Source organism: Rhinopithecus roxellana, chromosome 3 (genome assembly GCF_007565055.1).
Source record: "Rhinopithecus roxellana isolate Shanxi Qingling chromosome 3, ASM756505v1, whole genome shotgun sequence".
NCBI lineage: Eukaryota > Metazoa > Chordata > Mammalia > Primates > Cercopithecidae > Rhinopithecus > Rhinopithecus roxellana.
In genome coordinates, this window is record NC_044551.1 from 99,981,479 (window position 1) to 99,993,488 (window position 12,010).

Sequence of the window (12,010 nt, forward strand, 5' to 3'; positions counted from 1 at the left end):
TATATATAAATTTTGAGTAAATTAAAATCTTAACAATGTTAAATATTCCAGCCAAGGAATACACTGTATCTCTACATTGGGGAGAGGGAATTTTCTTTCATTTCTTTCAGCAAAGTTGTGTTGCTTCTTTTACCAAAGCACCAGGGTTCAGTCTGGGTCCTGTCACTTGCTGCATAGAAAGACAATCACTAAGATGATGAGTTTTCCAATGGAAGAAGTCTTTATTCGGGTGCTGCAGCAGAGAACAGGAGATCAGTCTCAAATTCTTTCTGACCAACTAAAATTAGGAGTCTATATGGCAGAGAAAACAGGGATGAGGGGTGGGGTAAGAGAGGAGTTGGTAATCAGGAATGATGATAAATGAGGAGCTGGCATCTCATTGTCTGGATGCAGTGATCTGATGAGTTTCAGTTCCTTGATACAATCTGGAAGGCCTGAGAGTGGTTTCCTGAGGAAAGAACTTGGATAAGACAAATGTAAGTTTCAGGCTTTCGGATCAGGAGGGTGAATTTCTATATTTATTCAAAAAACAGTAAACATAAATTCTGTGGAAGAGTTGGGTCATTTTCACTTCCAGTGTAAAAGTCTTACAAATTTCCTCCTATTTTATTTCTAAGCATATTTTTAGAACTATGATGGATATATTATTTTCACAAATTATGTTTTAATTTATACTTGAGGGTATAAATAAAATGTTTTAAAATCTTAATCTGTTTTCATATTATCTTGCTAACTTCATCTATTATTTTTAGTAGTTTTGTAAATTTTTCAGATTTCTGAAGCAATCATATTATCTGTAATTAAGAGCGATGTTATTTCTTTCTCATCAATATACACTTTATTGTTTTTACCTTATTGTTATGGTCAGAATTTCTATTACAATGTTAAATAGATTAAGAGTTGAAATCCTTGAGTTCTTCCCAATTGAGATGGAAAATGTTCAATATTTTATCATTTAGCATTATGTTTCCTGGTTGTACATAGTTACTCTTTATTGGAGTGAGGAATTTTCTTTCTATTTCTCATTTGCTGATAGTTTCTATCATGAAATGGTGTTAAATTTTCTCAAATAATTTTGATAGCTATCATAATATTCACAGTTATTTTTATTTGATCAAAATGGTAAATAGCATTAATTGATTTTTGCAATGTTAAACCAATCTTCCATTCTTGGAATAAATCCCATTTTGTCATAATGGACTATTCTTTTTTTATGTTTTTGGATTCCATTTGCTATATGTTATAAGAGTTTTTGTCTCTAAATTTAGGGAATATATCGGTCTTTTAATTTTTCTGTAATATTTTTGTCAACTTTGGTAACAGGGTAAGGAGTTTGGAAATATTCCCTCTTCTTGTATTTTTTAAAAGAGTTTCTGTCAGACGGGTGTTCTTTCTTCTTTAAATGTTTGATAGGATACACCAGTTAAATGTTCTGTGTCTACAGTTTTCTTTATGAGATGGCTTTTGACGATGATCTCAATTTGTTAAATAGATGCAGTGCTATTCAGATTTTCTGTTCTAACTTGTGTAAGTTTTGTTAAGTTATGTCTTTCAGAGAATTTTTCAGTTTCATGAGGACTGTCATATTTGTTGCCAAAGAGTTGCTCTTTACATTCTCTTAGTATCCTTTTTATGGCTGTGGGGTCTATTGTCATTTTTTTTCCTTATATTGGTAATTTCTAGTCTCATGGTTTTTCTAGATTAATATTTTCTATTCCTAGATAACAAATCAATCCATTTTATTGATTATTTTCTAGAAGTTTAATTTCGGCTTTGTTAATTTTCTCTATTTTTAAGAATCTCTTCTATCTCATTAATTTAATTTATTTTCTTTAGTATTTCTTTGCTTCTACCTACTTTGGATTCTTTTTTTGTCTACTGTGTTCTAGCTTCTTAAAGGGGATAATTTGGGTCATTTTTTTAAGGTATTTATTCTTTTGAATATAAGCATTCAAGATATACATTTCCCTATGGGCACTTATTTGGCTGCATTCCACAGCTTTTATTATATTGTATTTCATTTTTATTCAGTTTAAATATTTATTTACTTTGCTTGTTATTTGTTTTTCACACACTGACATTTTTCAGAGCTTCTTTAATTCTCAAACATGGGTTTTAGTAGGCATTTTATTGTTATTTATTTCTAATTTAATTTTATTTTGGCTAGATAACATGCTCTGTTTCATTTGAATCCTTTTAAATTTATTGAGATTTGCTTTTAAGCCCAGAATATGGTCTTTCCTAGTGAATATACCATGTATGCTAATAATGTCTTGTATATAGTGTTCTCTACATGTCAGTTAGGTCAAAGTGATTGATAGTATGTTTAAAAGTAATCTGTGCATGTATTGATCTTTCGATCTAATAACATAATTAAAATATAGTTGTAATTTTCTCAATTTTTCCTTTTAATTCTGTTTTTTTCTACTCTGATGCTCTTTTAAAGTACATTTACATTTATGATATGTATTCCTGCTATGCTGATCCTTTTATTATTATTAAAGGTCACTTATTATCTCTAGAAAAACCTTTTTGCCTGAATTCTATTTTATCTGATATGAAAATAGCTACTTCAGCTTTCTGATGCTTACTCTATATAAGAGAGTTTTTTTCCATCTATTTATTTTCAACCTATCCATGTCTTTACAACTAAAGGCCAAACCATTTTGAAAGAATGTAGTTTAATGTTGCTCTTTTATCTCCTCTGAAAAGTTGTGACCTTTCGTTGGAGTGTTTAATATGTTAAAATTTAGTAAGATTGCTGATACGATTGAATATGGATCTACTATTTTATTGCCTGTTTTTCATTTGTCATCTCTGGTTTTTTGTTCCTCTGTTCATTCCTTCCTATATTTGGATTATTTGAAATTTTTTGATATATATCTTGCTTTAGCTATTGAGTTTTATGTTTTACCTATTTACATTAGTGTTTCAATGGTTGCTCTAGCAATGACAATATATCATAACTTGCTAACTTTGCCTTCACTTAGTGGTTAATATTTTACCACTTCACATAAAATGTAGAAACTTTGCACCTGTATAGTTTCCTTTAATCTCCATCCCGTATTCTACTGATGTCATGTACATTACATCTACATACATATAAAACCCAGCAAACAATGTTATACTGTTTGTTTAAACGTTCATGTGCATTTTTAAAAATTAAAAACTGTTTTATATTTATTTGAATATTTACAATTTCTGATGCTCTTCATCCCTTTCTTACGATATGAGATTCCATCTGGTAGAATTTACACTCACTTGAAGAACATCTTTTTGTAGTTCATATAGTATAGGTCCTCTGACAAACACATTTACTTATTATTATTATTTATTCTGGAAATATCTTCATTTGGCCTTCATTCTTAAAGAATTCTTTCACATGAAATAAAATTCTGGATTGATCTAATTTTTAGCATTTTATATTTTCTCATTGTGATCTAGCTTCAATTGCTTCTGATAAGTTAGTGGCTTTTGAATCATTGTTCCCTCTATGTGATATGTTGTTACAATATTAATATATTGTAATATGTATAATATATTGTTTATTTTTGACTGCTTATAAGATTTTACCTTTATATTTTATTTTAGCAGTTTGACTGTAATGCATCTAGGCATTTTTGTCTCTGTATTTATTTTGCTTGGAGTTTGCTGAGCATTTTGAATTTGTAAATGTATGACTTTCCCCAAATTGGGGAAAATTTTATCCAATAGTTTTCCATTTTTTTTCTCTCTTTTCCTAAGATTTCAATTACATGTATGATGGATACATTTCTGATATAGTTCTGCATGTCCTTGAAGTTCTTTTATTTTTTAAATCTGTTTTCCTTTTCTGTTCTTTAGGTTGGATTACTTTTACCGATACATTCAAGTTGAGAGACTTTCTGTAATATTGTATATTTTATTTACAAAATGTTCCTTGAGGTTTTATTATAATTTCTGTTTCTCTACAATGTTCTATCTTTTCATTAATTGCCAACATATTTTCTTTTACATCATTAAACATAGTTATAAATAGCTTGTTTAAAATTCTTTTCTGTTTCTTCTAATATCATTGTCATCTTTGGATGTATTTCAGTTGATTAACATTTTATTAAGAATTGGTCTTGTGTTTTTATTCCTTTGTATGTTTAGTCTTTTGAATCTTATCCTGGACATTTTAAACTGTATGTTGTGGAGATTCTGAATTCTTTTATGTCTCTCTGAAGAATGCTGATTGATTTATTATTTTTTAAGCAAATAATTATCTTGACCAGATAAAAAGAGCAAATTGTTTATCTTGAGCTACAATTGAAATTTCAGTTCAGTTCTTTTATATCAGTTACATCATTTCGTGTCTGCCATGTGGTTGTATGATCAAAGATCAATCAGAGATTTGTGCAGAGGTTATTCACAAAAATTAGGGTGTCTTTCTCTGCATATTTTGTATTGCTGCCCTCCCTCCCAGTTTCAGAGACTGTCATTGCCTTGCACTCTGTTCTCTGATTTCTCATCTCAGAAAGACTATATGTTTTCTATTGGCATTTTATCCACCATGTGCAGAATCAACTGTATGCTGTTCTTCATGTAAAAGGCTTAAAAACAGAAAACTTACACCATATCCTACCTCCATTCAAATATTGACTCTCCTTCTAGACTTTGCTGCTTGTCCTTTCTCTAATGACTTCAAGTAGCTGGTTATGGATGTATTCTAGAATTTGCAGTGGTTATTCCTGACAGTAAGCCTGATAGACGCTTACTTAGCAATACTGAAAGCAGTACTTGAAATTTTACAGCTTATTCTTCTAGAGAGTTTCTCCATTGTGAGAAATATATTCACGTGTCCAAACCCAAAGAATGTACTTAGAAACACGAAGAACAGTGGAAAGAAGACTTTTAATGGTGTTCTTACAAGATCGGGTGTCTGGTAGGCAGGCACACCTGGGGCAGTCACAGCACATAATTTATCTCCTAGCACGCAGGTCCCTCCCCCAGTTCCTCACTGGTCGAGGGCTATGAGGTCACCATCTTCCTGGACAGAGCCTAAGTTTCATTATCCCCTTATAAGGTGGTACCCCAGTCCCTTTCCCTGCCTAAGTTTCGATTTCCTAGTAACGAAACTTTCTTCCCTTTTATGGGCTGATTCCTCCTCTGCATCCTGTTTACTTATCATGACTTGCTAGGTGAATGAGCTATGCAGTTTGTCACGTCCGCAGGCTGGCTGCCAGTGCTTAGATTTATCATGCCTTGACAATGAACTATTTAAAATGTTTTCTCACTAATTCTCTCCTCTTTTCTATTTACTTCCTTTGGTCTTATTTTCATTTAAACCTTTCTGTTTTGCGAATCACTCTAGAAGTTGTTTACTGTCTTCCTCATAGGAGAGTGGGTTTAATTTGGTTTATAATAGTAGCAGGTTTTTTTGCTGGTAAGTCATGGACATTTGTTTATTAATAGCTGTTTCAATTAATCTCTGTGCTAGTCCCCTCACACAGGGATAGTACAACATCCCACTGCTGTTTAGACTCCTGCCACAATTATGGGAGATGTAAGGGTTGAAGCTACCATGCCTTTCCATTTTCTAAACCATCCTTCTAGCAACCCATAAGTGGATCATCAATTCCAGCATTTTCTGCCAGTTTGTTGGCTAGGGTTGTCAGTCCTTGTAAAGCTTTTGTGATGGTTCCATGTGGGGCAGTATTGCTGGCAATGAAAGTACAACATTTTCCACCCTGCATAACACATATGCCCGCTTTTTCTGCTAGTATCATGTCTAGCACAAGCCTCTTTTCCCAGGCCACTTTGGCTGGTGGCATTTAACTGGCCAGCCACCCCTTTGAGGGTGTTTCAAGTATAACTAATGAATCTCTGTTGATTATAATAGCTGTAATTGATCCCATCCACATTTTTATTAATAATTGACCACCAGAGGAGTGCTGAGTCAAACCCAACAGCTATTTGGTTTCAGGCCTTAAATTCATTAGGCACCCCCTCTAGGTACTCCTATTGAGTCAACATATATATTGGGATCAAAAGAATTTGTTAAATCTCTCTGGTTTCGGTGGCCATGTGTATTTTCAGGTATCTTATGGAATGCCAGGGTGAAGGGAATGGCTAACTGGACCAAAGCACAAGTCCCAGTCCTATTGGATGGTAACAGGTTACAGAGGTTCCTTTTCCCACATTACCACCAGACATCAGGCTGGGGTGTACGGCAAGCTGTGTAATTTCCATCACCTGACTTACCAGTGACGTTTAGGATGTGGGTACAAGCCGAGAGTTCTTCCATGCCTTGTTGAACTCTGCCCCTGCCTAGAGAGGCAAGAGGAGTGGTTCATATTCCCCATGGAGAATGAGGGGATTGCTCTGGTATTTGACCTCTGCAGGAGGAGATGCAGGAAAGAGAAATGACAGACTCTTACAAGTCTCATCTCCGCATGCATCATTGTCCTGGTATATAGCCAACATGCAATGCATTCCTTCAGGATCAGTATCCTATCCTAGGGGAAGTGGAACCACCTGTGCCTGAGGTCGTCCTGCAGCACATGTGTAGCCATTACTCTTTTTGAAGGCTTGTACCGAGAATTTGATCCATTCGACCTAGGCATTCAGATGTCTGTACCCTGTTTCAATTTCTAAGGTTTGCTTAAATCCTTTATTTCAATGATTTCTACTCTTTTAGGATTATTATGTGATGGAATAAAGTACTTACTAGGGTCTGAGTTTGGAGTAGTCCCAGGCAAGTGGGAGGTTGAGTTCTTGATTAATTCAAGAACAGATCACCCTAGTGGATCTTTTCCTACAACATCTTCCCCCAGCCTACACTTGAGGCACCACCCTTGGTTCTTGATCTAGGATCCCTGGATTGTTGATAGTTATGAGTATAGGGTTACACTAAGTTTTGGCAGTTAGTTGGTGGGGAGCCTTTGTATAGATGTATTTTATCTTTTAAGGGCTCCAGGATGGGGTTACCTATCCCATATTGACAGTCCAACCCTGATATTTGGTGGTCCACCAGACATCATTCCAGCTAGGGCAGGGAGTTGCACTGTTGTAGCCTGCATCTAGTTCAGGAAAAAGACACTCATCTGCTTGTGAAACCTGCTTCTGGTTTTCTAAATTTCCACAAGGCAAAACTTGGCAGGCATCAAATTTTATAGTTAGGGGTGCTATAGTTTTATTTATATTAATTACCAGCTTAAGTGAGTAGTTGGGAGTCCCTTTCCAGTTTCCCCGTCCTCCATTCCAATCTTTAGTCCCTGGCATAATAGCCCATCCCAACCACATTAACTTCCATAGAGGGGGCCAGCCCATGCTTTCTTTCTAGGTTTTTCTTAAAGTTAACTTTAAGGCTTTCTTATGTGACCCATGCACTTTCCACTGGTCTTTTTCTCTCCTTTCCAGGGTCTCTTTTACCAGTCCCTTGACTCAAGTACGAGTTCACCCCCTTTCAGTTGTTCCTGTGACCATCTTGGTGATCAGAAGCACTTCTGATAGGGACCTTCCCAGCTGGGTTGGAGCTTGTTTTCTTTCCAAGTCACCAGGCTGGAAGTGGTGAACTTCGAACTCAGGAGGTGGGGTTTGAGTCAGAAGTCCTAAGGGATGACAAGGTGAAGGATATGGCCAGTATAATTTCTCAAAAATTGGTTCTTGGTTTCCATAGTAAGAAGATCTGTAGTCCTGCCCAAATATGGGAGTCCATGTAATAACTCAAAGGAGGACAGTCTCGAGATTTTTTCTTGAGGGGCTGTCCTAACCCTAAGGAGAGCTACTGAAAGACATTTGGTCCAGGGCATTTGAGTTTCTAATATTTGTTTGGTAATATGCTTTTTGAGAGTTTGACTTATTCTTTCTAACTTTCTAGAGTAAGGGGGATGCCAGAGAGTATAATAATCCTATCTAATTTGTAAACTTTCCATAATTTCCCTTAACACCCTTGAGGTAAAGTGGCTGCCACTGTCTGAATCAATATTTTCTAACAGGCCAAATCTGGGTATAATCTGCTCTAAGATTATTTTGACCATATTCCAGGTAGTGGCTGTCAGACGCAGAGGCTTCTACCCAGCTGGAAAGGTGATCTATGATCACAAGCAAATACTTTAGTCTTTCTACTTGGGTATTTCTGTGAAATCTAGTTGAATGCTCTGGAATGGTCTTAGTCCAGGAGGTCGTCCTCCTGTGGCCTGTCTTCCAATTACCTTTTTGTTCATCCTTTGACAAGTTACACAACTTCCACATACTGTTTAGCAAGGATATAAATCCCTAAACACCAATAATTTCTAAGTATTGCATCACACAGAGCCAGGGGTCCCCAGTGACTCCTTTTGTGTAATATATTCATTAGTTCTCTCATCAGGGGTTTACTTATCATCTCTCACATCAGGAAGTAACTATTTCTCATCTTCAGTTTGAGTGACCGCTATCCTGTCTAATTCTTCTTTCTCCTCTTTGGTAAACTGAGGCCTTAATACTACCTTAGGGAGGTCTGGGATCAGGCTAAATAATCTTCCTCCACGGGGCTTGCTTAACAGCTTCATCTGCAAGCCTGTTTCCTATAGCTTCTATAGTGTTCCTTTTCTGATGACCAGTTACATTGAGTGTGATTAGTTATCTCTGCTGGAAACAGGAGGCTTTCTAAAACCTGTTTGACTAGTTCTCCACGTACCAGTTCTTTTTCCCCTGCTATTTATTAGGCCCTGCTCTGTCCATATTTTTCCAAAAGTGTGTATCGCCCCATAGGCATATTTAGAATCAGTATATATAAAATGCCTTCTTGGCCTTCAGGGAGCTTTAGGGCCTGGTTAACAGCATGTAATTCACAGGTTTGGGCCCACCAGCCATTAGGTAATGTACCTTTCTCACATTAAAAAGTGTTTATTTCCATCAGTGACAGCACAGCCATTGTATTTCTTGCCATCTATCACTCAGGACGACCCATCCACAAACAGCCTTAGCCCATCACGTAGTGGAACTTTTCTGAGGTCTGGTCTAACTTTGGTTTGGTATTCTATGATATATAAGCAGTTATGGTCTGATGCCTCTTTGTTCTCTTCTCCTTTCCATATGAAACTGGCTGGATTCAGGTAAGTATCTGCTGTTATGACCAAATCATCTTTTTCTGGTAATATGGCTTCATATTTTAGAATCTGAGAATCTGTTAACCATCTCCCAGCTTTTTTATTTAATATATTCCTGACCTGATGTGGGGTGCTCATTATTAGGGCCCCACCTAGGGTTAGTTTTTGACTCTTCTCTATCAGCAGGGCTGTGGCAGCTACTTCTCGCACACATTCGGGCTTCCCTCGAGAGGCGGGATAATAAAACTTGGTGACAAAAACAACAGGTGGCCTCTTCCCTTCCCAGGTATGAGTGAACACCCCAAGGGCTATGCCCTGGTCTACTGTTACAAATAGATGGAATGGTTTCTCTAAAGATGGGAGGGCCAGGACCAGGGCTGTAATGAGGGCCTGCTTTAGCTGTCTCATTGCCTGAATGTCCTCTGGGGACCATTGCAAGGGATCAGGTTCCTCTTCTAGTAGCTTGAGATACACAGACTTTGTCTTTCGAGCATATGAGTCAATCCATAACCTCCAGCAGCCCGTTAAACCTGAAAATTTTCAGAATTCTCTCTTTGTCTTAGGAAAAGGAAGATCCACTATTCCTGACAGTCTTTCTGGGTTTATTTTCTGCTTTCCTTCACTAATCAGGTGTCCTAAAGATTTAACTTATTTTTCTACAAAGTGCAATTTGTTTTTAGAGACTCACAACCCCCCTTCTCCTAGAAAATTAAGCAAGCTTATGGTGGTTTCTGACACCTCAGACCTCCTCTCCCCAGAAATTTAAAGATCACCTATGTATTATAATAACTGGGTTCCCTTGGAAGGTTGGAATTCCTCTAGGAATTTTTCTAAGATTTGACTAAATAAGTTTGGGGCTGCCATGAAAGCTTGTGGCAGCACAGTCCAGTGGTACTGTTGTTTTTCTTTCCAGTTATAGGATTTCCCCATTCAAAGGCAAAGAGGTCCCTACCCCTAAAGCCTACAGTACATGCTCAGAATGCATCTTTTAGATCCACCATATTGAACCACTTAGGTTCATAGGATATCTTACTAGGGAGGTTGTAGATGTTAGGCACCACACGGTGGTGGGTCTGGACAATTTGATTTATGGCCCTTAGATCTTGCACCAATCTATATAACCCATCAGGCTTTTTGACTGGGAGAATTGGAGTGTTATATGGTGACATGCAGGGTTCTAATAATCTATCTTTGATGAATCCCTTTATTACCCATTGGAGACCATTTTTCTCCCTTCAGTGGGAATGGGATATTGTTTTCTGCAAACTATTTCTCCTGGTTGCTTTAGTTTAATCTGTAAAGGTATAATTTTTAATCTTCCCCTGTTGCCTTCCCTAATCCACACAAGGGGATTAATTTATCTTTCCTCTTCCTCTGTTAGGAGGCCCATTATTACTTTTATTTGTCCCCCTTCTATTCCTAATCCTAAATCCAGTTAGGTCCTGCTTCAGGAACACATAAGAGTGAACCTTCAATTTGTTCTGGTCCCAATCTAATTAACATTTGCTTGAATATCAGAACATGGAATCCGTCCCCTTTTACTCCTGATACTGTCCATTTTTCCTTAGAGAGTTCTGTACCCCTTGAAGGATGAATTAGGGAGAATTGAGCCACCCCAGTATCAACCAAAAATGTTACTTCTGCCCCCTCGAGTCCCACCATCAGTTTTATCAAGGGTTCCTGGTAGGACCTACTTAAAAGGAGCCCCAACCCCCTCCAATCTTCATCAAAAGTCATCACAGGGATTATCTTCTCTCTCTTTTTCCATTCTGGACATTCTCTCTTAAAATGTCCCGGTTTTCCACACTGCAACATCCACTTACAGTCTTAGGAGTTTTTCCCTGTATTTCTCTTCTGACTTTTTGCTGAAACCTAGTATTTTCTTATCTCCTCCAAGAGGGGTCTTGATCTAACTTCTTCCTGACTACCTCCTCTACAGTGGAAACCATGATTTTCACTTTTTGTCTCTGTTTCTCCTCTTCTCTTCATACAAAGGCCTTTTTAGCTTCCTTCAGTAATTCCTCAATTGATTTTTTCATTCCAACCGTTGATCTTTTGTACTTTTTTTAAAATGTCAGGTCAACTCTTAGTTACAAAGTTAACCTTCAAAGTGCTTTGCCCTACTGGGTCCTCTGGATCTAATCTGGAGTATTTTCTCATTTGATCTCTGAGCCTCTGAAGGAATGCAGAGGGAGTTTCCTTTTTTTCTTGTTTAATCTCGAATGCCTTTGAGATACTTTGTGTCCTAGGAGTGGATTCTTTGATCCTTTTAATTGTTAGTTCCCTGAGGTTCTGCATTTGGGCACAGCCCCTGGGATCATTATCCCATTTGGGATTGACATTAGGACATTTTTGCTTGGCTGGTAAGACTCCTTGTCCGGGATAATTCCCCTTTATTCTCCTGTGAACATGATATTTATGATAGACATAATTTCAGCCCAGGTATAAAAGCTGGGTCCTAGGAATTGGTCCAGCTGTTCTGCTAAACCAAGAGTACCTTCTAGGAGTGGTTTCATTTCCTCTTGAAATTCTTAACTTCAGTACTTGTAAGAGGAGCATTTACAAAGCCAGTCTTTTCCTGCCCTATGGGAAGTTCCCTAAGAGGAAACAGGCTAGATGTTTGCTGTTTGGAGGGGATAGGGAAGTTCTCAATAACCCTCTTACACTGTTCTAATTCTTTTGTTAAATTTGCATAAGGATATAAAGGAGTAGTTTGTTTGACTCCTTCATGGTCTCCAAGTCTTTCTTCCTCTAACCCTTCTGCTGCTCTTGATCTTCCTGTCCCTCATTTTATGAGACATGTGGAGGAGACAAGCATGATAGAAGGTCCCAGGACTTTTCACTGGGCAAGGGCTTTTTACTAGGCTCTTTTTCTTCCTCTTTGATGGGGAACATGGGGGCTAATTTCTTAATCCAGCAGAGAGTGTAACTTATCTCCTCTTGTGAGAACGGGG